We start from the raw sequence: 22,638 nt of genomic DNA on the forward strand, positions 1-22,638 counted from the left end.
TTTTTTAATAATTCAGTAATATTCAGGTAATTTCGACTGCATAATTTGGAAGCTAACATTGTAACTTATTGGAATTGAGAAAAAAAATCAGTTGAAACCATTGCTATTTTATCTGAAAACTACATTTATCGACGACAAAATTTCGTCCTAATAGTGTAGAAACGCCGTGTTTACTTCAACAATACACGTAGAGTTTAGTAGTACTCTGTGCTGTATGAAAATATGTCTATGGCAAGTAAACTACACAGAGGCGTCCATGTTTAATTCCATAAGGAAATCACCAGGCTAATTTGTAGCAGTGGTTTCTCAACCTTTTTTTACTCATGGACCCCTTTTCCCTTCTTTTTATCTTGGTAGACCCGGACCCCTTCAAAACTATTGGTCATGAGACAATCTTCTATTTTTCACTCAAATAAATTTTGAGGTTTTAATAATCAAAGAAATATTATATAATTAAGCTTTATTTTTAAATGAAAACTGATTCAATGCAAATGAAGTATTCTACAACAACTATAATAATTATGATAAGTTTTGTTATGTTTTGTATATGGACCCCCAGAAATATTCCATGGGCCCCTAGGGTCCATGTGGACCCCGGTTGAGAACCCCTCCTGCACTAGATTCACAACTTATCAAAGAAAAAAGCCAATCAAGGATAAAGGTTAATGAAATAGATGAGATCGAAAAAAAAATAATGAATTAAAAAAAAATTGATTACTTGTGAGGACGATTTATAATAAATGTTTGTTGACATCGAAGTTGGCGACAACCATGCCGTAGTGCGCAGGAAACCAATCCCGTGATAATGTGCTCCAAATATTGTTTAAAGTTGTTTTAAAAAACTGTTCCTGGAAATTCCATTTGACGGTAGAGTCACACGGAGAAAGTGGAAGACACTTTGCAGGTTCAAAAACAAAAAACTACGTTGTTTTGTTTTGTTTGTTTTTAACCACTGTGTAGTGAGTGTGTCGCACTGTCGCACTGTCGTCCTGACAAAAAAGACTGGCGTTATGAGGTCTGGGCTTATTTAATGCTTTTGTTTTAATTTTAAAAATAAATAAATAAAAGATCGATTTTCGGACGAGACCAATGTTTTCAGCGTGACACGGCCGTGAAATGAAGCGTCTAGTGGCTCTAGTGCGTGTTAGTTAACGCACGCACGTGCGCACGCACACTAAAAATAAAAACGAGGATAAAATGATGTGGACTCTGAAATCAACACACATGTGATGGGAGAAACGGATTGGATGAAGAATACTTAACGTGTTTGACTTTCTAAAGAAAACCTCGCGATAAAATGATTCAGACGACAGACAACAAAGAACGTTTATTCGTCTTTTTTTAGAGTCGCCATCCACCCCAAACCTCAACCCACCCATGATAAATAAAATAAACAAAGAAAAATATTTTTTGGTACGACAGTGGCGCGTTCAAAAATTGATGTTTTCCTTTATGGTGATAGTATTATTTTTTTTTTTTTTTACGGGAGGGTGAGGGTGTTATAGTCGGTACGTGTTTACTTCGTGAGCGGTCGAAATTCGAAAGTGATTCATTTTAAAACCGTGTTTATTATCGTGTCGATTTTCTGTACTGAATTACAATTAATTTTACAGTCGTGTCGAAGCGCCGAAGAACAAATCGAAAAAGAAAAAAAAAAGTCCTTAAAGCTGTTTTTTTTTTTTTTTTGACCGCGTTTGCCATTTCTGTTGTATATAAAAACGATTTTCTCCGATTACACACTACACTGAGGATCAAAATGTAGTATCTGTTAGTCATGTAAAAATTCTTTCCAACTCCAAAAAATCGTTAAAGTAACGACTTGGATAGGTTTTCGGGAATGCTGAAAACGAATATAACATTTAAAAGTGGTGCAGAGAAATACTTTTGATGATGTGAAGAAATTACTGTTTCAAAAGTTGGGATCATTTTTCTATATAAATTTAACTTAAAATTGGCACCCTCTTTCTGGCCGCCTAGTGACAATGCTGCAAAAAAGTTGTTTTCCCGATATTAAGTAATGCGCTTATCAGTAGTGGTCATTTGCGTACACGTAAGACGCATATTTTCGGGTGCTCATGTTAAATTTATATAGAAAAGTGATCCTAGTTTTTGAGACAATAATTTCTTCATATCATGAAAACCATTTCTTTGTGTCATCCTTAAATATTCGTTTTCAGCACACCCGAAAACCTACACAAGTCGTCATTTTAAAGTTTTTGGGAGTTGACAAGAATCTTGACATTGACCTATCTGTTCAAAGAAATCCTTTTTTGAATGGGGCAATTTTTATCCTATGCAAGTGTCCCTTGGGGGAGGGGTGAAATATCCCTCACGGCAGTTGGGGGGAGGGGTAACGATGAAAAAAATTATCATTTCTTTTAATAGGATCAAAGTGTAGTACCTTTCTGATCTGAGTCTCCTAAGCATTATCTCCTATTTTCTTTTTTCAGAGGAAGGACTGGTTGGTGGTTGATTACCTTTCGCGTCCTCATTCATAAATAGGACTAGGACAACAGCATATTCTTTTCATTGTTTTGACTCTTGAGTGTGTATCCGTTGATATCTTATATGCTTTTATATAGAGTGATGTGGTTATCGGTTGATTAACTGTGTCGGATATATACTCGAGAGTTAAAACAATGAAAAGAATATTCTGTTGTTATAGCCCTATTTATAAAAAGCTGAGGGTTTTTTTGTTTTGTTTTGTTTTTTTTTTCTTTCTTTCTTTCTTTTTTACTTACGTTGTTCACCCCTAATCACGCATATCGCCACTTGGACGTAAGGGGCTACTATTTGGGACCATGCCTAGAGAAGATTAAGATGTTGGTTTATGTTACATTTAAACTTCTGCATATCAGTATAGCCAGGGAAGCAAGCAGTAGGAAGGGAATTCCAAAGTCTAGCTGTTCGAGGAAAGAAACTATTGACGTAGAAAGCCTTCTGGCATTTAGGGACCTCAATAGTGAAGAGATGTGATTTAAAAAAAAAAATTTTTTTTTTTTAATTACATTTTCACCCACAACAAGGCACATTGCCACTTTGGTGTAGGGGGCTACTATCAGGGTCAGCAACTACTGGGGTACTATGTAGGGATTTGGGCAACAAGATGTTGGTTCACGTTGCACTTGAACTTCTGCATGTCAATACAGTTGGGGAAGCAGGAACTTGGAATGGAATTCCAAAGTCTAGCGGTTCTGGGGAAGAAACTACTGGAGTAGAAAGATCTTTTACATCTAGAGATTTCTATAGTGTGGGGGTGGGATTTTGCAGCCTGTCGGGTCTGTCGAGGGTGTTCACGTCGTGGGGGCACAAGTGCTTGCAGTTCGTCAGAGCATTCACCATCAAAATACTTGTAGAACAGGCAGAGGGATGCAACGTTTCATCGATGGGACAGAGGCTGAAGCTTAGATGCCAGTGCAGGGGGGGGGGGCTATCAGGTTTGCGACTCTCTTTTGAACCTTGTCAAAGAGCGAGAGACTAGTAGCAGATGCACAAGCCCAAATATGACAGCAATACTCCATACATGGGCGAATGGTGGCCTTATAGAGATACAAGATACTTTCGGGTGTTAGTAGTTTTCTAGCACGGTAGAGAAAGCCCACCTTCCTTGCTGCGGCCCTGTTGTTTGTTGCTAAGCGGGTTTGTCGGGGATATGTACGTGAAGGGAGTACAAGTGCAACGAGTTCATCAGAGCACATTCCATTAAAATACTTGTAAAATAAGCACAGAGATGTAACACTGCGGCGATGGGACAGGGGTTGGAGCTTAGTTGACCAAGCGGGACCTATTAGGTTGAAGACTTTTTTTTTTAAGAGGGAGAGACTAGTGGTACCAGCCCAAATGTGGCAACAATATTCCATGCATAGGAGAATGGTGGCTTTGTAGAGTTTTGGTATTTTGTTCTAGAACGCGTCTCTTTGAGGGAGGAGTGAGATTAGGGTTTCATCACTTTAATAAATTTGCCTTCATGGGGAAGCAAGTAAATAAGACAAAGAAACATCTGTGTGCTCTAGGATCTGGATCAACTTATTTGGTTTGATGAGGATATCTTCCCAAACATTACCACCTCCTCCTTTCGGAGGTGGAGGGGGTGTAATGTGCATATTGCATGTTGTTAGAGACGCCCTCCTCAACCGTAGGGGAATACTGATGGGACGTTTTTACTTGCACTACTTTTGAGGGTACTGGAATCCCCACCCCCTTTACACATAAGTATGTTTTTACGACCTGTCCCAAAGTAGTATAAACACCCACAACTTCTCCATGTTTTAAGAACTGCTTTCGGAATACACCCCCAACCTACCCATGTTAAGAACGGCTTTCGGAATAAACTCCGAAAGCCGTTCTTAACATGGGGAAATTGGGAGTGTTTACTGTTTACTATTCGTTGAAAAATCAAATACACAAAAAGTTTTTTTGTTGTTTTTTTCCCCCCTATTTATTTGCCTCCCCACAAGGGCAGAGTTATAAACAAGGTCGGTTCTTTTCTTAATATAGGCGAACAAAACAACCAGCTCCCCCAAAATTGGGCACTGTGGATTGGAACAAAGATAAAAAAAATTGCCTCTAGAAGGATTTCTCTTGTTGACTGAGGACAGAAGAGATACTACTTTGTCAAATTTGTTTCCGAAAATTTATAATGATCGAAAGAATTTAAGTAGAAAGCCATTACTTTGTTCCTAGCCAAAAGGCCGAGGAAGAATTTTCGTATTTTTTTTTTTTTAAATAAACGATGAAGAGGGCACCCCTTCCTCCAAAAAAGTCCGTAGTAGTAGTAGTATACCAAGTCAGCATAAACAAAGGAGAGAAAAAAATGAATAGTTCATCAACTCGTGCCCGTTTCAATTTTTTTTTTTTTTTTTTTGTTATATGTGCACAAATGTTTTATTTAAAATCATTAATCGATACACGGGAATAAAACTGACCAGAGACAAACGATTATACAAGACGAATAATAATTACGAGAAAGAAACACGAAGCGTCGTCGTCCGCCATAACAGTGTCTGCTGAGCGTAATAATAAATCACGCAGCAAGCTGAAGTAATGTTTACAAAAATAGTCAAAACAGAGGAAGAAAAAGGGCATAGCAACAGGAAAGATAACATTAAAATGGAAAACCATATCTGTTTAAAATAAAGTTGTGTTTTTTTTATGTTTGGAAGATTTTTTTTTTAATTAAACGAGGGAAACAACAAAAATAAAACTGCGCTATTTTAACGCCAAAGTGAAACGGATTACAAGGTTTTGTTTTGAATTTGAAAAACAAAAACATAGAATTCCGAATTTGGGATTTTTTTACGACCTGCCCCAGCGGCGTAGTATAAACACTCCCAACCACCCCATGTTAAGAACGGCTTTCGGAATAAACACCCCCTCAACCTCCCCATGTTAAGAACGGCTTTCAAGGTTGGGTGTGTTTGTTCTGAAAGCCGTTCTTAACATGGGGAGGTTAGGGTGTTTATAATACGCTGGGGCACGCGGCACGGCACGTCATAAAAATTTACTCCGAATTTTTTTTTTTTTACTAATAATTTGAGTTCATCAGTTTAAAAAAAAAAAAACAGAAAAAAATCTACACGGAGATGATCGGAGGTTACATCGGTCGAAATGTGAAATATAAGACAAGAAGCCAAATACACAAATTATATTGAAAACTAAGAAATGTTTATTTCATGAGGAGGACTATATGCGTGTGTGTAACTAATGATTAAATAGTTTTATTATAAAACAAAATGGTCAGTTATGATTAAAAACAAAATGAATAACTTGGCAGTGTCCCCTCTCTTCGGGTACTTAGTATCCCATCCTCCTCTTAAAGCAGAACTTGTGTGATCGTCAGCCTTCGGAGAGGGTCAGGATAAATACGATTGGGGGGGGGGGTATGAAAATTAAAAAAAGTTTGTCGTTTTTAATTACGAATAATTGAGTTTATTTTTTATCTATTGTAAACATAGGACACAAATCGTTTAGCTCCCCATCTCCACCACACAAAAGGGGGGCTGGCACTTTTTATGATTGTAACATTTGCCATGATCGAACCTTCCCCCCAGTAGGGGTGCCTTGGGCGAAATAAACACTTTACTCACAAAGGAGGAAGTAACGCATGGGAGTATTTCCAGAGAAAAATAGCATGTTTCGAAAACTGCAGAAGTAGTGAGATTTTTCCGTACTTTTTACGTTGAAATAAAATCGAGATACTCTTACTCTTACAATACGGAAATAATTTGAAATTAAATTTCTAAATAAATAAAACAAAAATGTAATGTGTTGTTGATCTGATCTTTACACAAAATTTAATTTTAGATTGATAATTTAAAAGTTAAATATTATAAAAAGATTTTCTTTTAAGAAAAAAGGAGACTGAGAGAAAAAGAGACAGAGGGAGAAAGAAAGGAAAGAGAGAGAGGGAGAGAAATATACAGAGAGAGAGGGAGAGAAATATACAGAGAGAGGGAGAGAAATATACAGAGAGAGGGGGGGAAACACAGACAGGAAAGAGAGACAGAGAGAGGAAAGACACGGTCAGAAAGGGGAAAGAGAGAGAGAGACAGACAGATAGAGAGAAAAGACACAGACAGAGAGAGAGAGGAAGGAAAGACACAGACAGAGAGAAAAGAAGGAAAGAGAGAGAGAGAGAGAGAGAGAAATGAAGGAAATACACAGACAGAGAGAGAGAAAGGAAAGACACAGAGAGAGGGAGAGAGAGAGGAAAGACACAGACAGAGAGAGGAAGGAAAGACAGAGAGAGAGAGAGAGGAAGGAAAGACACAGACAGAGTGAGAGAGAGGAAGGAAAGACACAGACAGAGAGAGGAAGGAAAGACACAGAGAGAGAGAGGAAGGAAAGACACAGACAGAGAGAGGAAGGAAAGACACAGAGAGAGTGAGAGAGGAAGGAAAGACACAGAGAGAGTGAGAGAGGAAGGAAAGACACAGAGAGAGAGAGAGGAAGGAAAGACAGACAGAGGGAGGGGGAGACACAGACAGAAAGAAAGAAGGCAGAGAGAGGAGGAATTCAACAAGACAAAGGAAGTTATATTTGGAATGGAAGCAAGAACAAAAAACAATAAAAATACATTTTACGTACATAAAAATAAGTCAAGCTCCGATCTATATATATATATATATATATATATATATATATATATATGTGTGTGTGTGTATATACATTATAGAGAAAAATCCGTGTATAAAAATGTAATATTCAAACCAAATTTGTTTTTACACGAATGTATGAACAAAAATTATGTAAACAAATGAAAACATGTTTTTTTTTTTTGTTTTTATCAAAAGCTTTTCTTACAAAATAATCGTGTGTACAAACATTTTTTTTTTATTTTTTACAAAATTATTTTTTTAGATGTATTTATACGTTGACTTTTAGTGTTAAAACTGATTTTATTTCCATTTTTTTTAATTAGACATATTTTGTTGTTTTGCAAACATTTTTTACGTCATAAACAGGAAATATTTTTGCAGGGTGAAAATAGCGTAAAAAAGAAATCGAATGTTTACTTTTTTTTTTATTATGTAAATTACTTTTTAGATCCGTTTTTAGTTTATTTATATGCAACAGGAAGTATTTTCAGAAAAAAAAACAATGCAAACAAAAACAATTATAACATACAAATTGATATTTAGGAATACGGACCGTGCGGAAATATTAACGTTATCATTAAAAAAAAAAAAACATTCTTAACATAGGAAGGGAGCTTTTTCTTTCTACAAACTAATAAACAAATCCAATTTTTACAGTATCTTTTTAAGTTGATAATCTATTTTTTTTAAGGGGGGAAAGAAAAAAAAATCGCATGGTACGCTTGATGTATTAATTTTTAATTGAGAATTTTTTTAGTTGCGTAATTTTTATTTTATTTTATTTTTAAACTGCGCATATTTGGAGGAGGGGGGTTATAGAAAACAAATAATTATGTTAAAAAAAAAAAAGGTTAATTTTTTGTAAAAAAATGACTACTGAAACATGAAACGAAAAGCAAAGATGAACGACATAAAAATAAAAAAAAAACATTTTTTTTTTAAATAAAGCGCGTACATAAATAAAAAAATATATAAATAGAAAAGCGCGTCACTCGCCATTTCTGTGTTTATACTTTGCAGGATGCATGAACTCACCTGAAAGAAGTTGCTTTTTTCTGGCCGTTTCTGTTGCTGGGGGATCGAAATCTTTTCCCCTGCAACGTTCAGGGTGGCCAGCTGTGTACTCGTGTGCACTGCTGGCGTATGTATGTGAACATAAAACGCGTATACGCGGGCCTACACACGTGTATCTACAGATCAAAGCTGCATTCTGCCTCTTTTTGTTGATTTCTTTTTTTCATCTGCTCCGTACTTTCTCCCCTTCAAAACAGTCAGAGTTATCTGCCCTTTAATAAATAATGGCTGACCACAGAATTACACATCCTATTACTTTCTCTCTCCACCCTCTCTGTGAGTTTTTTTTTTAATCAATTAAAGAGTATTATTTAAAGAAAATGATAATAATTATTACTCAGACAATATCAATAATGTCCTTATAAGCAAATTTGATATAACATCTCATTGATTTTATAAATTATAAGGAATTTATTTTTTTTGTTGAATACCCAAACCACTATTTAGACATTTCTAGTCTGAGAGCCTCTGTTTAAGTAAATGGATATAATGATAATACAAAAAAAAAACAATGATAGGAAAACATTTGTTTTCTCTGAGTGCTGAGAGCAGTTCTAAAAATAAAAACACAATCAGTCACTTTCGTATAATGGACAATCATAACAACTACACACATGCACGCGCGCACACACACACACACACACACACACACACAAATCTTTTTCTGTCCTTTCACAGCTAAAAATAATTCATCTACATTGCAAAATTTATTTTCAGCTCTTTAGGCATAATCAAATACATTCTTTTTTGATCTTTTGAAATTATTTTTAGAAGCCTGCTAAAAATATTAGAGATTTAATAAAATAAACGTGCACTCACACACACACACACACACACACACACATACATGCACACATATTGACAAAAGCAATCATTTTTTTTTTTTTACATAGGCATCACCACATTATCAAGGCCAAGAGGCCACTCAAGGATAAGGGTTAAAGATTGTACATTAGAAATTAGACAATATAGTAATCATTAGTAATGAAAATTTGGAAAATTTGATAACTTATATGGAACGGCTCATCAAGAACTTATTTACTTTAGACTTGAACACAACCATATTGTAGTCAGTCGGAAAGCAGGAAAACGGAAGACAATTCCACAGGCGTGCAGATCTAAGAAAGAAGCTTTGCTCATGGAATCTACGTTTAGGTTTAGGCACAGATAAAGAGTGGGGGAAATTATTGATAGTGTTTACAGCTAGACGAGTGTTTCTTGTGAAAGTTTGGCGAGGGGGGACCATAGATTGAAGCTCAGTCGAACACTTTCCATGAAAATAACGATACATCAGAGACAAACTCGCAACATCTCTTCTGTGAGATAGAGGTTGCAAGGAAGAGAAAAGGACATCTCCTACGAGGCTACGAAGTCTATTTTGAACTCTATCATGATACAACATAATCACATTGACATGACCGATTTCCGTTAGATCACCAAAGTTAAGCAATATTTAGCCTGGCCAATACTAAAATGGGTGACTATTTGGTAATGTAAGGTGCTGTATATGCTCAGAGCCTGGAGAGGGATAGGTGCCACTAGGCTATTCTTGCCCAAGACATGCTGCATGAAATTATTCAGCATCTCCACGACCCCGGAGGGTTAGGGGACACGTCTCTTCCGCATGAAAAAAAATCGTATATATTTAACAAATATAATGTAAGCCCCCCCCAACACACACACACACACAATTTGTATATGTTATCTACATCTACAAGAAACGTCATCTATAGAAACAGTCCTCACTGCTCACAATGCAAAAGTATTTCCCTCTTTCGTATTCCTAGTGATATGGGCACTACACTAACATTTGAATCCTTGGAATGCTAAATCTGCATATTGCAGACTTAGAACTTGCATAAGCTCACACACACATACTCACACACACACACACACACACACACACACACACACACACACACACACACACACATCGATACTGGCTTGAGGTAGTTGCTTGTCTAGCCGCACTGATGAGTTGTGAAACAGCAAAACTGTACTGTATGTGGATGACTATATATATATATTTATATATAAGAGCAAATAGTTAATAAAACATGTTAAAAAACACTTTGAAAAAGAGTTAAAAACATATTTAATCTGAAAAGGAAACACTTAATAAGTGGATAGTCCTTAATTCGCAAACTTTCGGAGAAATACTTTCCTTCTCATCAGAGGGTAGGAATTAGCAAAATGTGGGATCGGATTTTGCATACAAAAGTATTTGCTGAAACTGCAAGTAAGTCAAAAATCTTACTTGATAACAAAAAGTGAAGCAGAGGGAATATGATGAAGAAAAAAGGTGATTTCACGTGAATGGATAGTCAGGTGAAAGGAAAAGCATCCAATGACGGTAATATATATATAAAACTAATCATTATATATATATATATATATATATATATATATATATATATATATATATATATATATATATATATATATAAGTGAGATAAGTTACAGATTAAAGATCAAGTGAAAATCCTGTCAGATATTACATTGAGGTAATACTTTCAGGATGATCCTAGCCAAAAAGATAAAGCTCAATATTTAAAATATAGAGCAATATATAAATTTAATGGTTAAAGTTTAATTCTGTAAATCAAAATATAAACACATTTTTAAGTTAAGAATTTATTGTTTGAAACAAGGAATATATAGAGGGGAGTTATGTTAATTTCCTTAATCCATGGATCTTCAATACTGGCTCATATCATCAGAGGAAATGAAATGCAATTATCAAAATTTTCAGCTGTGAATAAACAAGTATTTTGCTTTTCAGCACAGATATTGAAAATGTTATTTGAATAGTGAATAATAGTTATAGGAAAAGGAATTTCATACAACCTGGGCAGTCCATTATCGGAATGAATTCTATATTTTCCGGGGTATTACTGCCAGGTCAGAGGAGTAGTGATCCAGGGGAAATATCAGTAATCCAGTATATCAAGAATGTTTGGTTGTTCCATACTGTTATTCCGAAGGGCATACGAAGTGGTCTTCCTCGTCAGCGATATAACGATGTGTTGGTTAAAGAAATCCAAGATCCTTGCAGGTGCAGATATAATGCATCAAATATTGAATCAATGTTCCATTCCAAAGCAGATATTTCCGTCGATAATGAAATTCATACGCTGAGTCATATATGCATATTTCGAGTGTGAGAATCTTGGAAATTAGCAGACCTTTAATTGGTAGATATTCGGAAAAATTCCTTTTCAATCCAATATGTATAAGTATGGACTTCTAATATGGGCTGATTTTCAATATATGTGCTGAAATGCAAAATACTTGTTTATTCACAGCTGAAAATTTAGCTAACTGCATTTCATTTCCTCTGATGATATAAGCCAGTATTGAAAATCCATGGATTAAGGAAATAAGCATAATTTCTCTCTATATATTCCTTGTTTCAAACAATAAATTCTTAACTTAAAAATATATGTGTTTATATTTTGATTTACAGAATTTAACTTGAACCATTAAACTTATATATATATATATATATATATATATATATATATATATATATATATATATATATATATATATATATATATATATATACGAGCAAACAGTTAATAAAACATGTTAAAAAACACTTTGAAATGAGTTAAAAACATATTTAATCTGAAAAGGAAACACTAGATAAGTGAATAGTCCTTAATCCGCGGAGTTTCTAAGAAATACTTTCCTTCTCATCAGAGGGTAGGAATTAGCAAAATGCGGGATCGGATTTTGCATTCAAAAATATTTGGTGAAACAAAAAGTAAGTCAAAGATCTTACTTGAAAACAAAGAAAGTGAAGCAGAGGGAATATGGTAAAGAAAAAGGTGATTACACATGAATGGATAGTCTGGTGGAAGATAAATAATCCAGTGACGGTAAAATCCAAATGTATAACTTCAAGAAAGTTAATTGAATTTCCAATATATATATATATATATATATATATATATATATATATATATATATATATATATATATATACTAGCATGGGTACCCAGCGTTGCCTGGGTTGACATGAAGTTCTGTTTGAAACACACCTGTATACTAATCATTATCATCATGGGCAACGCGGATACCCGCACAACGAAAATAAAAGAACGGATGAAAACATGTAAATGTAATCGTCCAAAAAAAGAAGTATGTGATACCTTCTCCACCAGATATTTCAGCAGAAGGGCTACAAAGAGAAGAAACTATTCTCCGGATATTGAGCACTGGAAAGACCCCCCCCTCAAAAAAAAGAAAAGATAATTAAAAATAAATCATTACAACTTTTTTTCAATAAAAATAGCAGCGAATGCCCGTGCGATCGCAAAAAAAAAGAAAAAAAAAAGATCTACCAAAAATTAATTCCAAAAACAATTAAATGACATTTTTCGTTATTTTATATTTCTAATTTAATCCCGCCCCCCCAAAAAAAAAATTGAACTTTTCATATTTTGCGGTTCGTTCTGTTTATAAAATTGTTAGGTGAAAGTACAGAATGGTTTCATAAAAATTAATTAAATTTATCATTATTTTATGTTTCAAATGTAATTCCTGACCCCCCCCTCCCACGACCACAAAAAACTAAATTGAAAAAATGCTAGAGATGACATGTCTGGTTGACTGCTTTGTGGACAAAAAGTGGGTGCTCATTTTACGTTAAATTTATATAGAAAAGTTATGCCCCACACTAAAATATTAATTTTTTTTTTTTTCAAAATTTCTTCTTTCATATTATTTATAAAGACTGCTTAAATGTATTAGGCCACAAAAAATCAGGTCTTAATTTTTTTGGTCAACGTCAAGTTTCTTTCAAACTCCCCCAAAACTTTAAAATGACGACTTTTAATGGTTTTCGGTGGTGCTGAAAACGAATATTACGTTTAAATTTGGGGCGGATAAGTAGTTTTCATGATATGAAAAATTGCTTTTTCAAAAAGTGGGAGATCACTTTCCTATATAAATTTGACGTAAAATGAGCACCCACTTTCTGGCCACCTAGTAATTTCTTCATATCATAAAACAAATTTAACTGTGATATTCGTTTTCAACACCCCCGAAAATTGGCGCTGTTTTTTTTTTTTACTAAGCAATGCGTTCATTTTTTCATCTCATAATTTAGGACGCTAATTATGCTGTTAGTAAGTTTACAAAAGCATACTTTTGTTTTTCGTTCTTTTTTCATTATACAACTTGTATAGTTGTGAATAGGTGCCTCTGCAGTTTAACATTTCACAAAAATTCTGTTTACATTAGGAGGCGGTTAAGTAAACTACAGAAGCACCTGGTAAAAACTATACAAATTCTATAATTGAATACCCACCTCAAAAAAAAAATGAAAAACAAAAATATATTTTTATAAACCGCTCATGTAAGCTTACTGACAGCATTATTTACGTCTTAAATTATGAAAAAAAATAAACGAATCTCTTAGTAAAAACACAGTGCCGGTTTTCAGTGGTGCTGAAAACGAATATCACAGTTAAATTTGTTTATGATATGAAGAAATTATTAGATGGTTAGAAAGTTGGTGCCCATTTTACATTAAATTTATATAGGAAAGTGATCCCTCACTTTTTGAAAAAGTGATTTTTCATATCATGAAAACTACTTATCTGCCCAAAATTTAAATGTGATATTCGTTTTCAACACTATCGAAAACCATTAAAAGTCGCCATTTTCAAGTTTTTTGAGGAGTTGGAAAGAAACTAGACATTGACCATTTTGGGTCACGTCCTAAAAATTGACCATTTTTAATTTAAGATATTAAATAAATTATAAAGAAAATCTGTTTCACAGGCAATTAAACACACTTGCTATGGTATAATTATTATAATAAATCCTGGGCAACACCGATTAAATTTTATAAACAAAAAGAGCAGAGGATGATGGATTTTGTTCACATGTGTCTCTGACTAACTCTGCCCTCGTGAGGATGCAAGTAAATGAGGACATTAGTTTTGATTATTTTTCTCTAACAAATAAAAAAAGTTACTTAAAAATAAGAATAAGCGAAAAGAAATTTCCTCCAAATTAAAAATAAAAATAATAATTCAGCTTAGAATAATATTTCGAAATAAAAACAAATATGTAATAATGTATTTCGTTTAAAACAATTTTCAATTAAACTATCACAGTTATTTCCCCTTTTGGTTTTCTGTCTTTTAGTTTGAAAATAAAACGGTTTCAGATTTCAGATAAACTCAGTTAAATCAAATATAACTTGAAATTTAAATAAACTAAATAATTAAAAAAAATTTAATTAGTACAGTTGAAATAAAGCTATTATGTCGAATAAGTAATATCATTGAGGTAATTATTTAAATAGATTTAATTTAATGTGATATGTTAATGACCGTAACTCAATAATGTAAATGTGGTTTGAAAAATGCTATATAATGAAATTACATATCCACTTCAATGTCTCCATTGACAGAAGTATGTTAACATGGGTTTTAATATTTCTGGACCAGGAGAGGTGTATACTCATACGGCCTTTATATTTCTTTGGTAATTGGGAGTTGTACACACAGACACACGAATGCTACTACTTTATCTATATAGATATATATAATTATTTATTATAATAATTATTAAGTACCTACAGACACTAGTGTTTCATTTTTCCGGGAATCATCAGTGCAGGGTGTCACGATTAACAGCAGTCAATTGATTCGAACCCGGCAACAGAAGCTATCTCTGACTTCATTAACAAGAACCCAATCCATTCGGCTATCGTTAACCACAAGAAATAACGTTGAAATTTCAACATTTATTTTTGAAATGTTTTTTAATATCTGTCAGAGTGATCTAATCATTATATAATGATCTGCGCATGAAGTAAATTAACCCACTTTTTTTTTTATTTAAACTGAAAGTGTTCAACGATAAGAAACAAGACAGGTTTTGTATATATATATATATATATATATATATATATATATATATATATATTTATCAAAGCCCAGAAGCCACTCGGGGATAAGGGTTGCGTGTACAATAATCAATGGGATAATATCAAAGTAATTGTTTGATCTGGCAGAACGGTGGTTCATTAAAACTATGGGGTCTGCGTTCTGCCTGGTTCACAAAGTATGGAAACAAAAAGTTTAAAAATTAAAAAAAAAAGTTTACAAGTGTTTTTGATATAGATGTACATAAGAATACTTTGATAAGTATGTTTTAACTTAAATAAGGATGGTATAATAAAATTGTGCGGTCTACGTTCGCGCCTGGCCTCCATAGAATGGAAATAGGCACAAACTTTAATAAAGACTTTTCATATCTATTTGCGTAAATATACTTTGATAATTATGTTTCAGTTTGAAGAAATATGGTATAATAAAATGATGGGGTGTTCGTCCGCGTCTGACTTCCATAGAATGGAAATATGTCACAGTTTAACAAGGTGTTTTTAATATAGATCCACAGAATATTGTGATAAGTGTTTCAGTGTGAACAGGTATGGTATAATAAATTATGGGGTTTATCTATTTTATTTTTACTTTTATCATATTTTGCTTTGGTTTTGATACTCCCAAATTCGAAGCTATCTCTTTACAACCCTTCCTTTTCATAACCTATCATATTTTCATAAATCAGAGTCCATTTTCTGTAGGCTGTTTTTGAACCCAGTCAACGACGGGTACTTTTGCTAGTATATATATATATATATATATATATATATATATATATATATATATATATATCGATGAATGAAGCTGCTTAAAAAGAACATTTAAAAAGAAAGTAACATTATTATTGATTTCTAATTAAACTAAAATTGCTTACGGGTGACTTACTTTATTTTTAAAAAGTATTGACTCAATATTTTCAATAAAGAAGTCAATTTCGATACCTATTTATGTTTATCGATACAATCATCGATCTTGAACCGAAAATGGTTTCGTTTGTCTGTTGATGGCATGTCAGACTGCTTCTGTGTTAATGCGGAATCAAAAATGTGCCTTCGCGTTGGACTGCCAAAATTGAAAGTGAAGTTGAATAATTTTTTATTTTTTATAATTTAAATAAATGTAACTTGCATTTCCTTGTTTTTTATACTTATTGTTTATATATATTATTGTTTTTATATATATATATATATATATATATATATATATATATATATATATATATATTTATATATATATATATATATATATATATATATCGTTTTAATATAAGTATATTGTTTTTATGTATTTATATTGCTATATATATATATATATATATATATTTATTGTTTTTATATATCATTGTTTATATATGTATTGCCTTTATATATATATATATATATATATATATTGTTTATATATATATATATTGTTTTTATATATTTATTGTTTATATATATTTATTATTTTTATATATTTAATGTTTATATATATATGTACACATACATTGTTTTTATATATTTATTGTTTTTATATATCATTGTTTATATATATATTTATTGTCTTTATATATATATTGTTTATATATATATTGTTTTTATATATTTATTGTTTTATATATATTCATTATTTTTATATATTTAATGTTTTAGATATATATATATATATGTGTATATATATATTGTTTTTATATATTTAGTGTATTTATATATTTAATGTTTTATATGTATATATTGTTTTATATATATTTATTGTTTGTATATATTATTGTTTATATATATATTTATTGTTTCAATATGAGTAAGTTGCTGGAATCTGTGTTAAATAAAGAAGTAATCAACCATCTCAACAAAAATAACCTTCTTAGTGACACTCAATATGGTTTCCGTTCTGCTAGATCTACAGCAGATGTGCTTACAGTTATATCTCATAGGATTAGCAAATCTCTCGACGGAGGCAACCTTTCTAGGGCAATTGCTCTTGACATATCTAAGGCCTTTGATAGGGTATGGCATAAAGGTTTACTTCATAAGATCTCTAGCTATGGTATTGCTGGAAATGTATTCTCAATTATTAAATCATTTCTTTCTGATAGGTTCATAAGAGTAGTAGTTGTTTATATATATATATATATATATATATATATATATATATGTATATATATATATATGTACATATATATATATATATATTGTTTTAATATAATTATATTGTTTTTTGTATTTATATTGCTATATATATATATTTATTGTTTTTATATATCATTGTTTATATATGTATTGTCTTTATATATATATATATATATATTGTTTATATATATATATATATTGTTTTTATATATTTATTGCTTTATATATATTTATTATTTTCATATATTTAATGTTTATATATATGTATATATATTGTTTTTATATATTAGTGTATTTATATATTTAATGTTTTATATGTATATATTGTGTTATATATATTTATTGTTTTTATATACTATTGTTTATATATATATTTATTGTCTTTATATATATATGAGTTATATATATATATTATTTTTATATATTTATTGTTTTATATATATTCATTATTTTTATATATTTAATGTTATATATATATTGTTTTTATATATTTATTGTTTTATATATATTTATTATTTTTATATATTTAATGTTATATATATATATATATATATATATATTGTTTTTATATATTTAGTGTATTTATATATTTAATGTTTTATATGATTATATTGTTTTGTATATATTTATTGTTTGTATATATTATTGTTTATATATATATTTATTGTTTCAATATAATTATATTGTTTTTATGTATTTATATTGTTTATATATATATTTATTGTTTATATATATATATATATATTGTTTATATATATATATACATATTGTTTATATATATATTTATTGTCTTTATATATATATATATATTGTTTATATATATATATATATATACATATTGTTTTTATATATGTATTGTTTTGTATATATTCACTATTTTTATATATTTAATGTTTATATATATATATATATATGAACAAATGATTAATAAAACATGTTAAAAGACATCTTGAAAAAGAGTTAAAAACATATTTAATTTTAAAAAGGAAGCACAAGATAAGTGGATAGTCCTTAATTCGCAGAGTTTCGAAGAAATACTCTCCTTATCATCAGAGGGCAGGAATTAGCAAAATATGGGATCGGATTTTGCATGTAAAAGTATTTAGTGAAACTACAAGTAAGTCACAGATCTTACTTGGTTAACAAAAGGGTGAGGTAAGGGGAGTAGGAGGTAAAAGAAAAATGATAAAAAGATTTCACATGAATGGATAGTCCGGTGAAGGGTAAAAAATCCAAGAATGGTAATATCCAAACACGGTAGAATTAAAAATTTCCAATCCAACAGGTAAGTTCCAAATGGTCCATTCTTGGCAACAGATTTAATGTACATGTTCCATTTAAGATCAGGAGTAATGGTCAAGGCCAGAAGCTTGTCAAAACATGAGGCCTCCACAAGACGACAGCCATTCATTTCAATTGATGCCAGATGGGGATCAGAGCGTTGATGATGTAAAGATAGAAGCTTGGTCTTAGATGCATTAAAAATAACAAGCCACCTCTTTCCCAATTGTACCACTTGCTCCAGATCAGAGGAGAGAGAATCAGAGAGAACTTGGTCATTTACGGTCTTAGATGTGCTACCATAGATAGTAGTGTCATCAGCATAGATGTCTACAAATGATGTAAGGATGTGATTTGGAAGATCATTAATATAGATCAGGAAGAGAGTTGGACCCAGGATGGACCTCTGAGAGACTCCAGCTTCTGATTTCTGCCCATCAACCACTACTCTTATGAACCTATCAGAGAGAAATGATTTAATAACTGAGAAGACATTTCCAGCTATACCGTATCTGGAGATCTTGTGAAGTAAACCTTTATGCCATACTCTATCAAAGGCCTTTGATATCTCAAGAGCAATTGCTCTAGAAAGGTAGCCTCTGTCGAGAGATTCGCTAATCCTATGAGATATAACTGTAAGTACATCTGCTGTAGATCTAGTAGAACAGAAACCATATTGAGTGTCACTAAGAAGGTTATTTTTGCTAAGATAGTTGATTACTTCTCTATTTAACACAGATTCCAGCAACTTACTTTTCTTTTTTCTTTTTTTTTTCACATGGGGATCACCACTTATCAAGTCCCGGAAGCCACTCGGGGATAAGGGTTATTTTGTGTACAATAATCAATGGGATAATATCGTAGTAATCGTTGGTATTGGAGATTTCATAAAGTGTCTTACTTAAGGGGTAAAACCGGTAATTTGTTTGAGTCACCAGCTCTAGGAAGGTTGTCATCCGAGACTGAACAGGCCTCCCTCCCCTTTGGTTTAGTTTCAGAGTTTTCCTTCTCCTAGACCAATGAGCTGGGAAGATTTACTGGGTCCGTCAGCACTGAGAGTGTTTGCTCCTCGCCTGGGTCCTAATCCAGGTATTTCTGTGACCCCGCGTGGTTAGTTAATGTTACTGGGTTAGTTTGTAGAGGTTATATATCTGCTGAATAGTTACACTCCTCCAAGTGATTTAGGGGCATTGTTATTTCATTGTTACTGGATAGAGGGGGTGAGTAGAGCTCATGCAGTGTAAGCAACTAAGATTGTAAGAAGGCTTGTAAGAAAAGAGATAATGTGGTTTGAGGCTTTCCCTTTATATATTTTTGTTTTATTCATGTTAGCTTGGGTCTAGGATAACATTAAAGTGTGAGTAGGTGTTAAGAATTGAACTACCAGTTGTGCCCAAACTATATTTTAGATGTCAGCAGGGCTTGAGATACGAGTGCAATATAGTACGGATAAAACTAAGTTTTGAGTCATGTGTAATTAGGTAAATAGATATATGGGCAAGTTTTTAGTAGATGCGAATAAAGTTGAAGGTACAAAGTGTGTTTCTATTATTGAGGGAAGATAATTTCAGCTTTCAAGTAGGAGTCATGGCCATTTAGCATAACAAGGAGTATTGGATTCATTTTCGTATAAATCGTTGCAAAGCTATCTAGGAGGAGACAGTTATGTAATGCAGTGCGCTTTGCTTCCGAGTACATACTTTGTCTGTTAAGTACCTATGGCATCTAAGCTTCAGCCTCTGTCCCATCGTCGAAACGTTGCATCCCTCTGCCTGTTTTACAAGTATTATAATGGTGAATGCTCTGATAAACTGCAAGCACTTGTGCCCCCACGACGTGAACACCCTCGACAGACCCGACAGGCTGCAAAATCCCACCCCACACTGTAGAAATCCCTAGATGTAAAAGATCTTTCTACTCTAGTAGTTTCTTCCCCAGAACCGCTAGACTTAAGAATTCCATTCCAGGTCCCTGCTTCCCCAACTGTACTGACGTGCAGAAGTTCAAGTGCAACGTGAACCAACATCTTGCTGTCCAAATCCCTTCATAGTACCCCAGTAGTTGTTGCCCCTGTTAGTAGCCCCCTACACCAAAGTGGCAATGTGCCTTGTATGGGGTGAAAATGTAATAAAAAAATAAATAAATAAATAAAGGAGGCGATTAATCAGAAATTTGTTTATGTCGGACTTGAAGACATCCAAGTTGTAGTCAGGTGGGAAACAGGCAAACGGAAGAGAATTCCACAGGCATGCACTTCTCAGAAAAAAGCTATGTTCATGGAATCTACGTTTTAATTTATGCACAGATAAAGAGTGGGGGAAATTACTGACAATGGTTTTAGCTAGACGGGTGTTTATCATGAAGGATTGGCGATGGGGGAACAGAGATTGGAGCTCGGACGAGCACTTACCATGGAAATAACGATAAAACAAAGACATGCTCACAAGTCTCTTCTTTGGAAGAGAGGTTGCAGGGAAGAGAAGAGAGCATCCCCCAGTAAGCCACAAAGTCTATTTTGTACTTTGTCAAGGCAGGATAGGCTGTTTTTTGAAGCTCCAGCCCAGATATTCCCCCCACTCTTTATCTGTGCCTAAACCTAAACGTAGATTCCATGAACAAAGCTTCTTTCTTAGAACTGCACGCCTGTGGAATTGTCTTCCGTTTTCCTGCTTTCCGGCTGACTACAATATGGTTGTGTTCAAGTCTAACGTAAATAAGTTCTTGATGAGCCGTTCTATATAAGTTATCAAATTTACCAAATTTTCATTACTAATGAATACTATATTGTCCAATGTCTACTGTACACTCGTTAACCCGTATCCTTGAGTGGCATCTTGGCCTTGATAAGTGGTGATGCCTATGTAAAAAAAAAAAAAAAAGATATGGCAGCAGTATTCCATCCTTGGATGTACTTGGCTTTTATATAGATAGAGAATTGCATCAGTAGTGAGATATCTTCTGGAGCGATAGAAGGATCCCACCATTTTCCCAGTGGCCCAGGCAACAGACTTGATATACGTGTTCCATTTCAGATCAGGAGTAAAGGTCAAACCCAGGAGCTTGTCAAAACATGAAGCCTTTCCAAGACGAGAGCCATCCATTTCAATCAATGCTAGATGAGGAACAGAGCGTTGATGATGTAAAGTTAGGAGCTTGGTTTTAGATGCATTAAAAGTAACCAGCCATCTCTTCCCCCACTGAACCACGCGCTCAAGATCAGAGGAGAGAGAATCAGAAAGAGCTTTGTCATTTACGGTCTTTGATGTGTAGCTGTAGATGGTCGTGTCATCAGCATAGATGTCAACGAATGATTTAAGTATGTGTTTTGGGAGATCATTGATGTAGATCAGGAAGAGAGTTGGGCCCAGGATGGACCTCTGGGAGACTCCAGTATTAACACTGTGGGCCTCTGATTGCTGCCCATCAACCACTACTCTTATGAGCCTATCAGAGAGAAATGATTTAATTATTGAGAAAACATTTCCAGTTATACAATAGCAGGAAATCTTGTGAAGTAGGCCCTTATGCCATACCTTATCGAAGGCTTTTGATATGTCAAGAGCAATTGCCCTAGAAAGGAAGCCTTTGTCGAGAGATTCACTAATCCTGTGGGATATAACTGTTAGCACATCAGCTGTAGATCTAGCAGAACGGCAGCCATATTGCATGTCACTAAGAAGGTTATTTCTGCTGAGGTGGTTGACTACTTCTTTATTTAATATGGACTTCAGTAACTTACTCATGACACACAAGAGACTTATTGGTCTGTACTGAGAGAGAGATGACTTATCACCTGAGTTCTTAAATACAGGGCATACTGACGAGGTTTTTCAGGGTGTTGGAAAGCACTTCTCCTTAAGGCAACGCTTAAACAGTTTTGTAAGTATGGGGACAAGTTCTGGTCGAAGCTTTTTCAACACTATAATTGGAATGCCGTCTGGGCCAGTTGCTTTACTGGAATTAAGGTTCTGGATTAGTGTGGTATAAAGATGGCGGAATCTCAATTAAAGGCAATTTAAGTCAAGAGTTATCTCTCTTGTTTGTCATACTGAATTAGTCGCATAACTCTTCCACATAAAAACATGCATTAAAACTCAATTATTTGATAAATTAGATTTTCACTTGAAATTATTTTTCTACTAGATCATTTTTCGGCAATCTTTAAAC

The 22,638-nt window shown here is 33.1% G+C and overlaps 1 protein-coding gene across 2 annotated transcripts in view; it reads right to left on the reverse strand.

Annotated features, from left to right (window-relative positions):
- LOC145241966 (protein yippee-like 1) overlaps window positions 1-8,405 on the reverse strand; it is a 55,861-nt gene extending 47,456 nt beyond the window's left edge. The window contains exon 1 of one of the 2 annotated variants that reach the window (XM_080104833.1): window positions 8,133-8,405. The gene's annotated coding sequence lies outside the window, so the exon portion shown is untranslated. Of the gene's footprint in view, window positions 1-718; window positions 857-8,132 lie in introns of those variants that run through there. The other variant, XM_080104834.1, reaches the window with a different exon arrangement.
- Between the last annotated feature and the right edge of the window lie 14,233 nt (window positions 8,406-22,638).

Source organism: Euprymna scolopes, chromosome 21 (assembly GCF_053919585.1).
Source record: "Euprymna scolopes isolate OS-2025 chromosome 21, ASM5391958v1, whole genome shotgun sequence".
NCBI classification, from domain to species: domain Eukaryota; kingdom Metazoa; phylum Mollusca; class Cephalopoda; order Sepiida; family Sepiolidae; genus Euprymna; species Euprymna scolopes.